General features: G+C 36.5%; 1 long non-coding RNA gene across 1 annotated transcript; it reads left to right on the forward strand.

The window, feature by feature from the left end:
- Positions 1 to 455, forward strand: LOC140006533 (uncharacterized). The gene is made up of 2 exons (XR_011814195.1): positions 1 to 91; positions 202 to 455. It is a non-coding gene; the product is annotated as an uncharacterized lncRNA (long non-coding RNA).
- Positions 456 to 13,630: the final 13,175 nt, after the last annotated feature.

Raw genomic sequence — 13,630 nt, forward strand, 5'->3', positions numbered from 1 at the left:
AAGCAGATGTCAAAGAAACCCTTTGCCAACCGTTTGACAATCCATGGTCTTTGGCCGGGCAACTTCACCAAAATTTTGCTAAGTTGCATAGGTTCTTGATATACTCCACTATGTATAATTTCTCTAGGGCTTTCAAATGTCTTGAACATGAAATATGCACCTACACAGGTTCACTAATGTAATGATCATTCTTGTAAGTAGACTTTCCAGGATTGGAACAACAGAAGCTTACAGTGGCCAGACCTCGCGAAACCATCGCCAACTGCGCAAATGTTTCAACACAAGAGGTTTCAATCATTTTGGAGACATGAATGGGACATGCATGGGAAATGCTCGGAAAACATGTAGTAACTTCTATAATAGAGACAGAAGAGGTTTCAATCGTTTTGTAATGTAGTAACTTTTATTGTCTTCATCATTCTCATTTCATACACTTCATCTCAGAATTCATTTTATTTGCTACATGATCTTCTCCCACAATAACGATGCTCAATGCCATTTTTAGTTGGGAAGTACTAAAGTGTGGTGGAAATGGTGAGATGATTTATGCAGGGAAACTTATTGTGTCGGTGCCACAACTCCCAGTTCGCAAAAATCGTGAAGGACAATCAATAATTGTTGTCATAACAGCAGTGAAACAAATGCCAATTTCTACCAGGACTGGAGTTTGATAGGGAGGAGTCACGCACATCAAATCTGGCACATGGTTACTGATAGCTCTGTAAATAGTATAATTTATTGAACTTACGGTAGGATTGCTGCCAGGACGTATATTATGTCCTTGACTTAGCTGAATAGTCCTGCTGAAGTATGTGGTTTCACTGCTGCTACGACAACGATTATTGAGTGTCCTTCACGATTTCTGTGAACTGGGAGTTGTGGCACCGGCACGATAAGTTTCCCTGCATAAATCATCTCACCATTTCCACCACACTTTAGTACTTCCCAACTAAAATGGCATTGAGCATCGTTATTGTTGTGGAAGATCATGTAGCAAATAAAATGAATTCTAAGATGAAGTGAATGAATTGAGAATAATGAAGACAAATAAAAGTTACTACATTACAAGAGAGCTATTATAGTACTACTGACTCGCTGTGGGATTTCATTCATTTGTTAGCTTTTACAACTCTCAACTCTATACAACCCAACTACATCAAAAAACGTGATTATTTTTTATAATTCAATGGATCACAGCTATTAAATCTCTCAGCTTACCATATAGCCATAAAGCATCCAGCTAAAGCCTAAAGCATATCAAAACCCAAGAAAATTCAGTTTTCAGCAGCATCCCAAGAAAGAAATGTGGACGGCAGAATTATGAGCAGCTAAGTTTTGTCTGTTAATCAAACAGCAAAATTCTTTCAGGTTGGTGATGGCATAGCTCCATTGAAGGAACTTTGGCTACTAGAGTAGGACAAAAATAGATGGCAAACAAGAAATGGCAGCATGAAGCTCAGAACAGCAAGTGTAGCTTTTCTGGTCTTGGGTTCATTGAAGTTGTCCTTCTCCTCGAGCGATTGAATGAAGCTTTTAACGAAATTTATCACAGCATCCAAAACACTCTTAGGTTGTAGATAGATGTCTCTGGCATCTAACATCTGAAGTTGAGTACTCCTGAGATGTTTCGTTACAATCTCTGCCACAAATTACACTTCATTATTTCTGATTTCATAGTTGTGGACTGATTGTTGAGGCTATGGCTTCTTTCTGCTCTTGAGAAGCGGTATTTACTGATAAAAAAAAGGAGGTCAACTCAGTGAAGCAACAGTTTCTAATGCAAGTGATGTTGCCGGAGTCAATGGATCAGTTAAATTCTGTACAGTATATACATCTACAATCAGTTTGATGAGTCTAAACGTGTAAAGCTCTTCCATCAACAATTACACAAGCTCTCTGATAATAAATACTCCATCCGTCCCAATTTTGGGAATTCAACTTTTTTAGAATAGTAGTTTAATTGTGATGTTTGTATTTCTATTTTCAATTTTACTCTCACAAATTCAAAATTTAAATTTGAAAGGTGACATGCATATGAATAGAAAGAAATATTATATTGGAAAAAGAGACTAAAACATGTTTTAATTTTTTAAACATGACAAATGTTTTGGGACATCTCAAAATGAAAATATGACACTTTTTATGGGATGGAGGGAGTAAATATTTTCTTTCACAAATCTCTTAACACAAAATATTTGATGAAAGGCCAATGCAGTACAATCAAATAACAAAACACAAATTTGAGGGAAAAAATAACGCATTAAAAAAAAAAAGAACTAGTTAAAGAATGCCGTGTTTAAAGAACTTTTGCACCATGTAGCAAGGCAAAGTAAATCTATACATACTCTAAAAGAAATGAAATGGTAATAATAGTAAAACAGTACTACTTTATTACAATAACTTCAGTACTTGAAGATGGAGATACGGGCTTAGGTGAAGCAACAGTCCCCCAGATGCAAGTGAAGTTGCCGGACTCAATGAATCAGTCATATTCTATACCACAAATACATCATAGTTTAGTTCAATAAGGCTAAACAAGTAAAAGTTAATAATCAAGAATTCTGCAAGTTCTTCTCCTAACACAAGCAATCCAATAAGAGCCCTATACCATAACCTTAAAAAATGAGATACAAATTAATAAGAAAAAAAGTACTCAAACTATGTGAACCCCTAAACAAATCCAAAGCTAATAAAAGCAAATTAGCAGTAGTTTATTACCATAACTTTAGTACTCGACGACAGAGAGGTGAGGTCACATGATTTAACAGTCTCCAGTGCAAGTGAAGTTGCCAAACTCTTTTTTTTTTTCTCGGGACACAAATAAATTTTATTCTAAACCTACTCCTATTCTACACTAAGGGGAAGGCATGGATTCAAAAGGGTCAATGAAGAATTCAGAGGGGACTGAATAGACACCGAACCAAACAGATGTCTTTGCATCCGCTGGTGAAATTTTCAAAGAATCTTAAACAAGAATGCAGGTCAAGAGATTCGATTCCACCGGTGAAGTTGCCAGACTCGATAAATCAGCTATATTCTATGCCAAAAATACGTCTAAAATCAATTTGATAAGTCTAAACAAGTAACAAAACACGATCATGCAGTCTTTCAATTGACAGTCAACAATTTCATAGGTCTCCTAACTCAAAGAATCCAATAAAAGCCTCATGGCAGTACAATTAACTAACGAGACACTAATTTAACAGGAAAAAATTGTTTGTTGAGTAAATGAAAAGCTGGTCAAAGACCGCTGTGTTTGGAGAAGTTTTGCACAGTAACAGGAAAAGTACTCAAATTATATCAACTCCAAAACAAATCAAATTCTAAAACTACAACTTTACTCCCATGACTTTTTTACTTAATGACAAAGGGGTGAGGTCAGATGAACAGTTTCCCTCGAAAACAAGCAAATATTCCTTCAAAGGTACACAAACATCCGAATAATAGACCTATGCGATACACTTAAATAACAAGACACAAATTTAATACGAAAACTAACTTATAAGTTAAACAAAGCACTATTCCAAGAATGCGGTCATCGGAGAAGATTAGCACAACAATGAAAAGTACTAAAACTATATGAGTTCTAAAATAAATCAAATGATAATAAGAGCAAATTACTAGTAGTGTATTACGATGACTTTACTACTAAAGGGGTGGCATCAGATGAAGCAACCGTCTCCAATGCAAGTGAAGTTGCGGGATTTGATGGATCAGCTATATTCTGTACCACAAATGCAACTAAATTAAATGTGATAAGTCTGAATGAGTAAAAATCCTACATCAACAATGACACAAGCTCTCTATAACAATTAAATATTCTTTCCCACCCTCCTAACACAAGTTAGTTAATAGAAGCCCTACATAGCACAATCAAATAACAATACACAGATTTGATGGGAAAAAATAACTCATTAATTGAACAAAGCAATAGCAAGAGCATGCTGTATTTAAGAAGTTTTGCACAATGTAGGAACGCAGAGTAAAACTATACGAACTCTAACACAAAAAAAAAAATAATAATAATATCAAGTTACAAAAACTTCATTACCGTAACTGTAGAACTTGACGACAGAGGGGTAGGGTGAGCAGATGAAGCAACAGTGTCCGATGCAAATGAAGTTCCAAGACTAAACCAATCAGTAATATTCTGTACCAAAAATATATCTAAAATCAGCTCAAGAAGTCAAAAAAATAGAACTCTTCAATCCAATCATGCAAGCACTCCACAATAAGAAACATTATTTCAGAAGTCTCTTAATACAAGCAATCCAATAAGAGCTCCGTGCAATACAATTAAATAACAAGAAAGAAACTTAATGGGAAAACCAAACTTATCACTTAAACAAAGCATCTGCGCTTGGAGATATTTTGTCAAACGTAACAACTAAGTAACTATGTGAATGTCAAAACAAACTATGTGAGCATCAAAACAAATCAAATACTAATAAGAACAAATTACGAGCATCTTATTACCGTAACTTTCATATTTGATGGCAGAGGTGTGACATCAGATGAACCAATAGTCTCTAATGCAAATAAAGCTACCGTATTCAATGGATCCATAGTATTCTGTACAAGAATTACATCTAAAATCAATTTAATAATTCTAAACAAGCAAACTCCTCAACAAGTATGCAAACTCTCTACAATAAATATTTTTTATAAGTATCGAAACACAAGTTAAATAAAAGTCCTATGCAGTACGATTATATAACAAGACAGAAAATTTGGATAAGTTTTGCATAATACAGCAGGAAAGAGTAACGGTCCAAAAACTTCAAAACAAATCAATGTTTATGAGACCAAATTACCAGTAATTTATTACCGCATCTTTGTTTTAAATTGTTCTGCATGGCCTAAAGTTTCACGTACAAAAGAGAATTAGGAGCTGCTACTGGAGTTGGGTACAATTTTGTTTCTTTCTCTTTCGTGTACTGATATATGGAAAGGTATGCTGATTAATATAAAGTTGAAATTTTGCTAAAAAAAACGAGAATGCTGTGCTAACTCTAATAGAAAGGGGATGAAGTAGGTGAATTATTATCATGTGTGGCTTTGTCCCATATCGTTTTTTGTACAAGGGAGTCTTTCTCTTAGTTTGTTATAAATACAGTGAGCATGTGATGGGATTAAATGCATCAAACCAAAAGATCTTTAGTAGACTATTTGGGTCTTTGGGTCATTAAAATTTTTGTTTAGTAAAATATTTTGATCTCTTTTGTATTTTAAGTATTAGGTGTTTTGAACCTAAAAACACTCTCCTAAGGCATTTTTGTACTCTCTTTTTCATAGTAGAATTTTGTTCCTCCTCTGTGGAGGTAGGTTAATTTTACTAAACCATGTAAATTCCTGTGTTTCTGTTTTATTTATTTTTGCTTTGTTATTTGTCTTTTGGGATTTTGGGATTGCCAAAATTATTTCGTCAATTTTCTAAGGTCAGACCTAATAAACTGGTATCAAAGTTTCTTCTAAGGATTTCGATTTTGTGACAACAATGACAATAACAAAGACCGTTGTCGAGAAATTCAATAGGAATGTTAACTTCAGGATGTGACAGCTCAAGATGGAAGCCATTTTGGTTCAAAATGGAGTTGATTTAGTGATACAAGGAGTTGAGAAAAAGTTAGAGAGTGTAACAGATGCAAATTTTGCTAAGATGGATAAGAAATCTCGATCCAGTATTATCTTAAATCTCTCTAACAAGGTTTTGCGGGAGGTAGCCGCTGAGACTTCGACAATGGCCATGTGGGACAAATTTAAAGCTTTGTACATGAAAAAAACAATTAAGAATCGACTTTATTGAAAGTAAAGTCCGTATATGCTTCGCACGACTGAAGGTATATCTATATTCTCACATCTTGATAAATTTGATTCCATTATTATGGATTTGGAGAATATAGATTTAAAAATTGATGATGAGGATCAGACCCTATTATTTTTATGTTCTCTTCCCCAGTCGTTTAGATATTTTCATGATACTATAATTTATGGAAAAGAAACAATTTCGTATCAAAAAATTAAATCTACATTAAAATCTAAGAAGCAGATAAACAGGAATATTATCAAAAAATTAATGGAGGTTAGGCAGAAGGTCTAGTTGCTAAGGGCAGAACCAAAAGAAAAGAATTTGACAGTGATAGATCTAAATCTAAATCTAAATCCAAATAGAAATTTGGAGTGTAATTACTGTCACAAAATGGGGCACATTAAGGTAAATTGCTTTAAATTGAAAACTAGATTAAAGCAAAGGGAAAATATGGTGAGAAAAATACTAAAATTGTCGAATCTTGTGTTGCAGCTAATGAGAATGACAAAAATATTTTTGGTGACTGATGACAGGACAAGGTCTAAAAATAAATCAATTTTAAATTCGGGGTGTTCTTATCACATGTGTCCTAATAAGGATTTGTTTTCCACTTATAAACCTTGTAATGATGAATTGTTTGGATGGGCAATAATGCCATTTGTGTTGTTGGTAAGGGTACAATCTGAATTAAAATGTATGTTGATATTGTGAGAACACTCACTAATATTAGACATGTTCTTGATTGGAAAAAGAATCTCACTAATGTTAGACATGTTTTTGATTCGAAAAAGAATCTCATCTATTTGGGCATGCTGGAGACTCTTGGGTGCAAATGCACAACTGAAAATGGTATTATGAAAGTTTCAAAAGGTGCTCTTGTTATTATGAAAGCTTGTAGATCTGATAGTTTGTATATTTTGCAGCGATCTACTGTCACAGGTTCGGTTGTAGTTTCATCATCATCTTTATCTAATTCTGGTATCACCAAATTATGACATATGCGTTTGGGACATATGGGTGAGAATGGCTTGAACATGTTAAGTAAACAGGGACTTCTTTGTGGTCAAAGTACTGAATCATTGGAATTCTATGAATACTGTATTTTTGAAAAGTAAAAAAGAGTAAGTTTCAGGTCACGAGCAATTTATAAGACGAAAGGTACTCTTAATTATATTTATTCAGATTTATCGGGTCTATCTCGTGTTCCATCTAAGGATGGTACCAGGTATATGTTAACTTTCATTGATGATTATTCAAGAAAAGTTTAGGTTTATTTTCTTAAACATAAGAATGATGTCTACCTCACTCTCAAGTAATGAAAAGTTTGATTGAGAACAGATAGATAGATAGATAAAGCGGCTTAGAACAGATAATGGCATGAAATTTTGTAAAGGTGAATTTGATAAATTATGTAAGAATGAAGGAATTGTTTGGTATCACATTGTTAGGATGACGCCTCAACAAAATGGCCTGTCCGAATGTATAAACAGAACACTTTTAAAGAGAGCAAGGTATATGATCTCTAATGTTGGGTTGACAATGGAATTTTGGGCAGAGGCGATCTCTATGGCTTGTTATATTATCAACCGTACTTCTTGTGCAACTTTTGATTTCAAAACTAACAAGTTTGGTCAGATACTCTTGTTGATTATTTTAATTTAAAAGTTTTTGAGTGTTCAGTATACATGAATGTGAATGATGAAAAATTAGAGTTTTGAGCAAAAAAGTGTATTTTTTCCTTGGGTATGCTTCTGAGGTGAAAGGGTACAGATTGTGGTATCCTGATCTCAATTTTTCAAAATTTATAATCAGTAGAGATGTTACTTTTGATGAATTTTCTATGTTATCTTCAAGAAAAAATCTTCTAGTTCTTGTCATGCAGATGATAATATGTAGAAGCAAGTGGAGCTTGAGATTGATAGTTTTGGTCCTTCTATTCAACAAATATTAATAGACGTATTTGAATCTACTGATAAAAATAATTCAGAAGAGAAACAATCATAGACATGCAATAATCATAGGCATCACTTTGCAGGGCGTCGGGGTTTTGCTCGATGAACTTTTTAGGACAGGCACTAGTTCTATTGTGTCGTATAAAAAATGTATAGTATGTGCTAAGTGACTAATTTACGTAATAATTGAATGATATTTTATGCTATTTTTAGTCCCTTTGATTATATTATTGGAAGAAAATAAATCATTTTGGCTATAATTGGGAAAAAATGTCTTAAGTGATTAAATGAAGTTTTTATCACTTTTTACTTGCATTTTGTGAATTTTTGACAGCTTTGACACATTTTCGTATTTTGGCTATAACTTGAGCTACAGTGATCGGATTGAGACGATTCTTGAACCAATTTGAAGATAAGAAATAGATCTACACTTTGGTGAAACATCAAAATCCAGTTCTGAGATTTTCTAGGTCAAAAAATTGAATTATAGTAGCTAATTTCTATTGGTCGAAGCAGAAACAAAGCATTGAGCAGTCAAGGGTATTTCAATCATTTCTTAGACTACACAAATCTAAATGAGGCGATTCTTGATGCATTGGAAAGCTACTCAAAGGGCTACAAGTTTTATGTTTTGGTCAAGAGTTAAATCAGCTTCTATCATCAAGAAAAGTTCAGTTGAATTTGAGGCAAAATCGGAGCAGCAGTGAAGAATGAATAGAAATTGCACAAAAAGTCACTGTAGCAATCCAACCAGAAATTGGCAGGATTTATGGCCGGATTTCTGGCCGGATAATGGCCAGAAAATGCTGCTCTATACGCGGAAAACTTGTTTTGCACCTCCAACAAGTCACATGTAATGCTAGACATGTGACAAACACTTTGCAGCTATAAAAAGGAAGTGTAAGCCTCATTCTTTGACCACCTTTTACCTTTATATAGCCAAAATCTTGCAAGATTCAAGGGAGAGACATATGGGAGAAAGCTTGGAGTCTGCAGAAATGTAGCTCTTCCATTTTCTGAGTGTTAGATGAGTTTAATATAGAGTAGTAGTTCATCCATCTTGTTTATTAGCTAGATGAAGAAGAGGTTGGAGGATGAAGAAGGCAAGGAGATGAACTCATGTGACAAGGGTTACATTCCTTTCCAACTCTTTATCTTTTGTACTTGATTCCAAGTTTAGTTAATATGCAAGTTATGGATTTATATGTTATTATGTGTTTCTAAAGTTTATGCCTTGGGTTTGGTTGAACTTTCTATAATTGCTAGTGTTTATTATTTGGTTAATTGATGCCATTATTTTGAACAAGTTATTTAGCACTTTAGCTCTTTGAAATCATGATTAATTTGGTACCATTGATTGTGATTATTTAAGGTGTTGTTTCTGCAATGAAAATTGAGATTTAACACTGGTTCAAGAAGTGCTAAACATAGGGAGTACACTCACGAGAGTAGAGGTGCATCTATGTGATTTTAGTGATTCATTTCATGTAATTTCATTGAAGAAATGAACTTGTAGCTAATTTCATAACCATGAGAATAGGTATGAATTAGTTATGAGTATAATTGATTCACTACGAAAGTAGGATTCATATGCATAAGGAAATTACACCATAGCTAGTCTAGATAGTAGCATTCAATGATCCAAAATAGCACTTGCATGAGTAGTTAGGGATACCATAACCTAAGGAGCCTTCATTTGTTATTTTCTTGTGTAAGTTCAGTGGGTTTTATTTGTTATAATTCAGAGAGTAGTCTAAATAATAGAGAAGTTTTAGTAGTGCCGGTAATTGTTCAATCTTTTTCGTGGGATCGACCCGATATATACCCTAAACTACTAGTTGACCTGTATACTTGCGGTGAAACGGGTGTATTTCGAATTTTTAACTTGTACGTATTAAAAAAAAAAGCCGTCAGTATGATTAGTGATTGCTGTGTATTTATCTACATTTTCTTGACTGAAACTTTCACAACATATTTCAGGGAAAACGTAGGACCCTTGGACTCACTCGAGTTGGAAGTCATAGAGTTGTTCAAATTTCTGCAGGCTTCATAATATTCTTCTATATCTTAGGTTGGTATTTTAAGCTTCTTAGAATAGTGAACTATCTATCCGTTCCACAGAATTTCTCAACTTACTAATCACTTACCAAAATCTTTGTAAGTGGCTGACTGACTTAATTTACTCGCTGTCAGGACTGGAAGGACTTAAGTGTAAATAGTGAATAATAAATACCTATTTCTGTTTCTGTTAGGTCGGTTACTCAGGTGGTTAGAACTAATGATGTCAGCAGCTCAGTTAGTTAGTAGACGGTTAGCTAGCTAATCTCCTTATAAGGAGCTCAGTACACGAGAGGAGCATTATTAGCAGAATAACAAATTTGATTCTTATTTCTTCCTCAATTCCTCTCACTTTACTCTTCTTCTTCTTCAATTCTTATTCTCCCTAATTTCCTTCCTTCCCTGCGCCTACGGCATCTCAGCCTCAGGAATTCTACTTGAATTCTTGACAAGTGGTATCAGAGCTGCGAATCCTCGGATTATTGCAGCTCATCACAATGGCAGAAGGCACCCGCTTCAAGAATATGGAAGATCAACTACGGAAACAAGAAGTTCGACTGCAGGAAGCTCTGCAATCGATCCTTTCTCTTCAGTAAAACCAGCAAGAAGTTCAACAGCAGCTGCGAGGGGAAATGGAGAACTCCAACAAGGAAATGAGAACAATGATCGCCGGCGTGGACCAGAAACTCAATGCCTTGGTTCAGATCATGGCCAGAGAAAGGAATGGGGACAGAGAGGAAGCAACTCAACTAGAGAAAAGCCCCATTCTACCCACGCCGCCCCCACACACGAAGCTCCAACCGGAGTTTGGCACCAATCAATGCTCAAGAGTCAAACCTCCAAAGGTATTTTTATCCAATCCACCAAGGATCGAATTGCCTTTGTTCGCCGGAGAGAATCCACGCATCTGGCTTCGCAAGTGTCAGAAGTACTTCATAACTTACCAAATTCCACCAGAGCAGCAGATGGAGGTAGTCGAAATGTTCCTTGACAATAAGGCAGATGTATGGTACCAAGGCATCAAGGTAGAATTTCCAGATCTGTCATGGCAGCAATTTGCCGACATGCTCAGCCAGAGATTTGCAGAGAAAGGCACGCGCGATGTGGTGGAGGATTTCAATAAGTTGCAACAATCTGGAACTGTGGAGGATTACCAAGAAAAGTTTGAAGAATTGAAATCACTAATGCTGGTAAAGAATCCACACCTCTCTGAATCATACTTCGTTTCAAGTTTTATTAGTGGATTGCGAGAGGAAATTAAAACCATGGTAAAAAATGTTGAAACCAAACAAAGTGTCGGATGCGATGGAATTAGCTCGATTGCAGGAGGAAGCTTGGAAACTGCAGCAAAAGTCTGCTAAGCCAATAACAAAATCACCTATTGATCCCAAGTTTGGCCTGTTTAAGAACACTGCGGCTGTTTCCAATGCCTATAAGGTTCCACCATCTAGTATGCTTAAAAACGAGAATAATGAAGCCACGCCAACTAGGAGGATATCTCCACAGGAGATTCAATTTCGGAGGAACAATGGACTGTGTTTTAAATGTGGGGAGCGATATGGTGCTGGACATCAGTGTAGGAATAGACAGCTGAATATGATGGTAGTTGAGGAAGAAGACGAAGGGGAATTCCTAGATGCAGTAGGGGAGCAAGATGAAAAAACGGGCAACCCAGGGGAACTGATGGATGTATCTTTACATACACTCTCTGAAGCGTTGAAGAGGAAGACAATCACTCTCCGAGGATAAATCAAAGGATTTCCTGTGTACATTTTAGTAGACACAGGTAGTTCAGAAACCTATATTAGCCAACATCTGGTCAGAAATCTAGAATTGCCATATGTAGTCACTAATCCCTTCACGGTGGTCATTGGAGATGGTTCGAGTGTGACAGGGTGCACCAAGTGGCCAAAAGTGCTATGGTCCACCAACAATCATAAATTCTGTTTTGACATGAGGATTATGGAGCTAGGAGGGTGGGACATGATCTTAGGAGTGGATTGGATGACCCATTATAGCCCCATCACCTTTGATTTCCACAAACTACATATAGCTATTCACAGTGAAGCAGAAGAAGTGATCCTGCAAGGATGTGTAGTAGAGGCTGAACTTAATCTATTGAGGAATAAGGACCTACGAGACTACATCAACTATAAGCACAGTTGTTACAACCTAACATCTGAGCTCCAGCAGGGGAGTTCAGATACCGACACACCAGCAGAGGTAAAGGAACTATTGGACAAGTACAGAGAGGTCTTTGCTGCTCCTACAGGGCTACCACCTGAGAGGAATCTGGATCATTCCATACCTCTTAAGGCTGATGCTCAGGCCTTCAAAATCAAGCCCTACAGATATCCACACTCACAAAAGGCGGAGATAGAGAGACAAGTCATGGAAATGCTAGGCAGTGGGATCATCAAACACAGCAATAGTCCCTATGCTTCACCTGTGCTGCTTGTTAAAAAAAAGGATGGAACCTGGCGTTTTTGTGTTTATTATAGGCACCTGAAAAAACTGACTATTAAAGACAAATACCCTATTCCTAATATTGAGGAGCTGATAGCTGAGTTGGGAGGATCTAAGTACCACTCCAAGATAGACCTGCGAGCTGGTTATCATCAGGTGCGAGTCAAGGTCCAGGATGTGCACAAGACTGCCTTTCAGACCCATGAGGGACATTATGAATTTCTGGTGATGCCCTTCGGGTTAACCAACGCACCAGCCACCTTTCAGGCTTTGATGAATCAGGTTTTTCAGCCTTACTTACGCAAGTTTGTATTAATATTTTTTGATGACATATTGGTTTATAGCAAGGACTTGGGCCAGCATGTACAGCATTTGGAGGTGGTGTTAAAAGTACTGAAGGAAAACCAGCTCTATGCGAAGCTATCTAAATGTTCTTTTGCCCAGCAAAGGATTGAGTACTTGGGGCACATAATCTCATCAGAAGGAGTGAGTATGGAAGATGAGAAGATAAAGGATGTACTAAATTGGCCTACACCCAACTCAGTTAAGGCCTTAAGGGGATTTCTAGGCCTTACTGGTTATTACAGGCGGTTCATCAAGCAGTATGGCATCATATGCAGACCATTGACAGACTTACTCAAGAAAGATAGTTTCTGCTGGAATGAGCAAGCAGACGTTGCCTTTCGAAAACTGAAGCAAATCATGTGCTCTTCCCCAGTCCTAAGGCTACCAGATTTTGAGGAACCATTTGTAATTGAAACAGATGCTAGCAATGGGGGTATCGGGGCAGTTCTACAACAGAATTCTCACCCAATAGCTTATCTCAGTAGAGCACTCTCACCTAGAAATTTGGGTATATCCGTCTATGAGAAAGAATTAATGGCTTTAGTGTTAGCTGTGACCAAGTGGCGACACTATTTGGTTGGACATCACTTCATTGTTAAGACTGATCACCAGTCACTGAAGTACTTATTGGAGCAACGACTGACCACTCCCTTGCAACATAAGTGGTTGACTAAATTGCTGGGTATGGATTATGAGATACAATACAAGAAAGGAAGTGATAACAATGCTGCAGATGCTCTATCCAGGAAGGTCTGCTATGCCCAGGAAAATCAACAAGAACACTCTATACTGGCACTCTCTACAGTTAGACCCAAGTGGATGAAGGATCTATGTAGTAGCTATGCAGGGGATGACAAATGGCAATCTGTTATAGCTCAGTGTTTGCTGGACTCACAAGCTGAGAGTGACTATCAGGTTATAGATGGGATAATTAAGTATAAAGGGAAGCTGGTTGTGGGATCAGCCAACCATATCAGGAACTCCTTGCTCAAGGCAGTAC

The sequence above is a fragment of the Coffea arabica genome, chromosome 5e, assembly GCF_036785885.1.
Source record: "Coffea arabica cultivar ET-39 chromosome 5e, Coffea Arabica ET-39 HiFi, whole genome shotgun sequence".
In the NCBI taxonomy this organism is placed as follows: domain Eukaryota; kingdom Viridiplantae; phylum Streptophyta; class Magnoliopsida; order Gentianales; family Rubiaceae; genus Coffea; species Coffea arabica.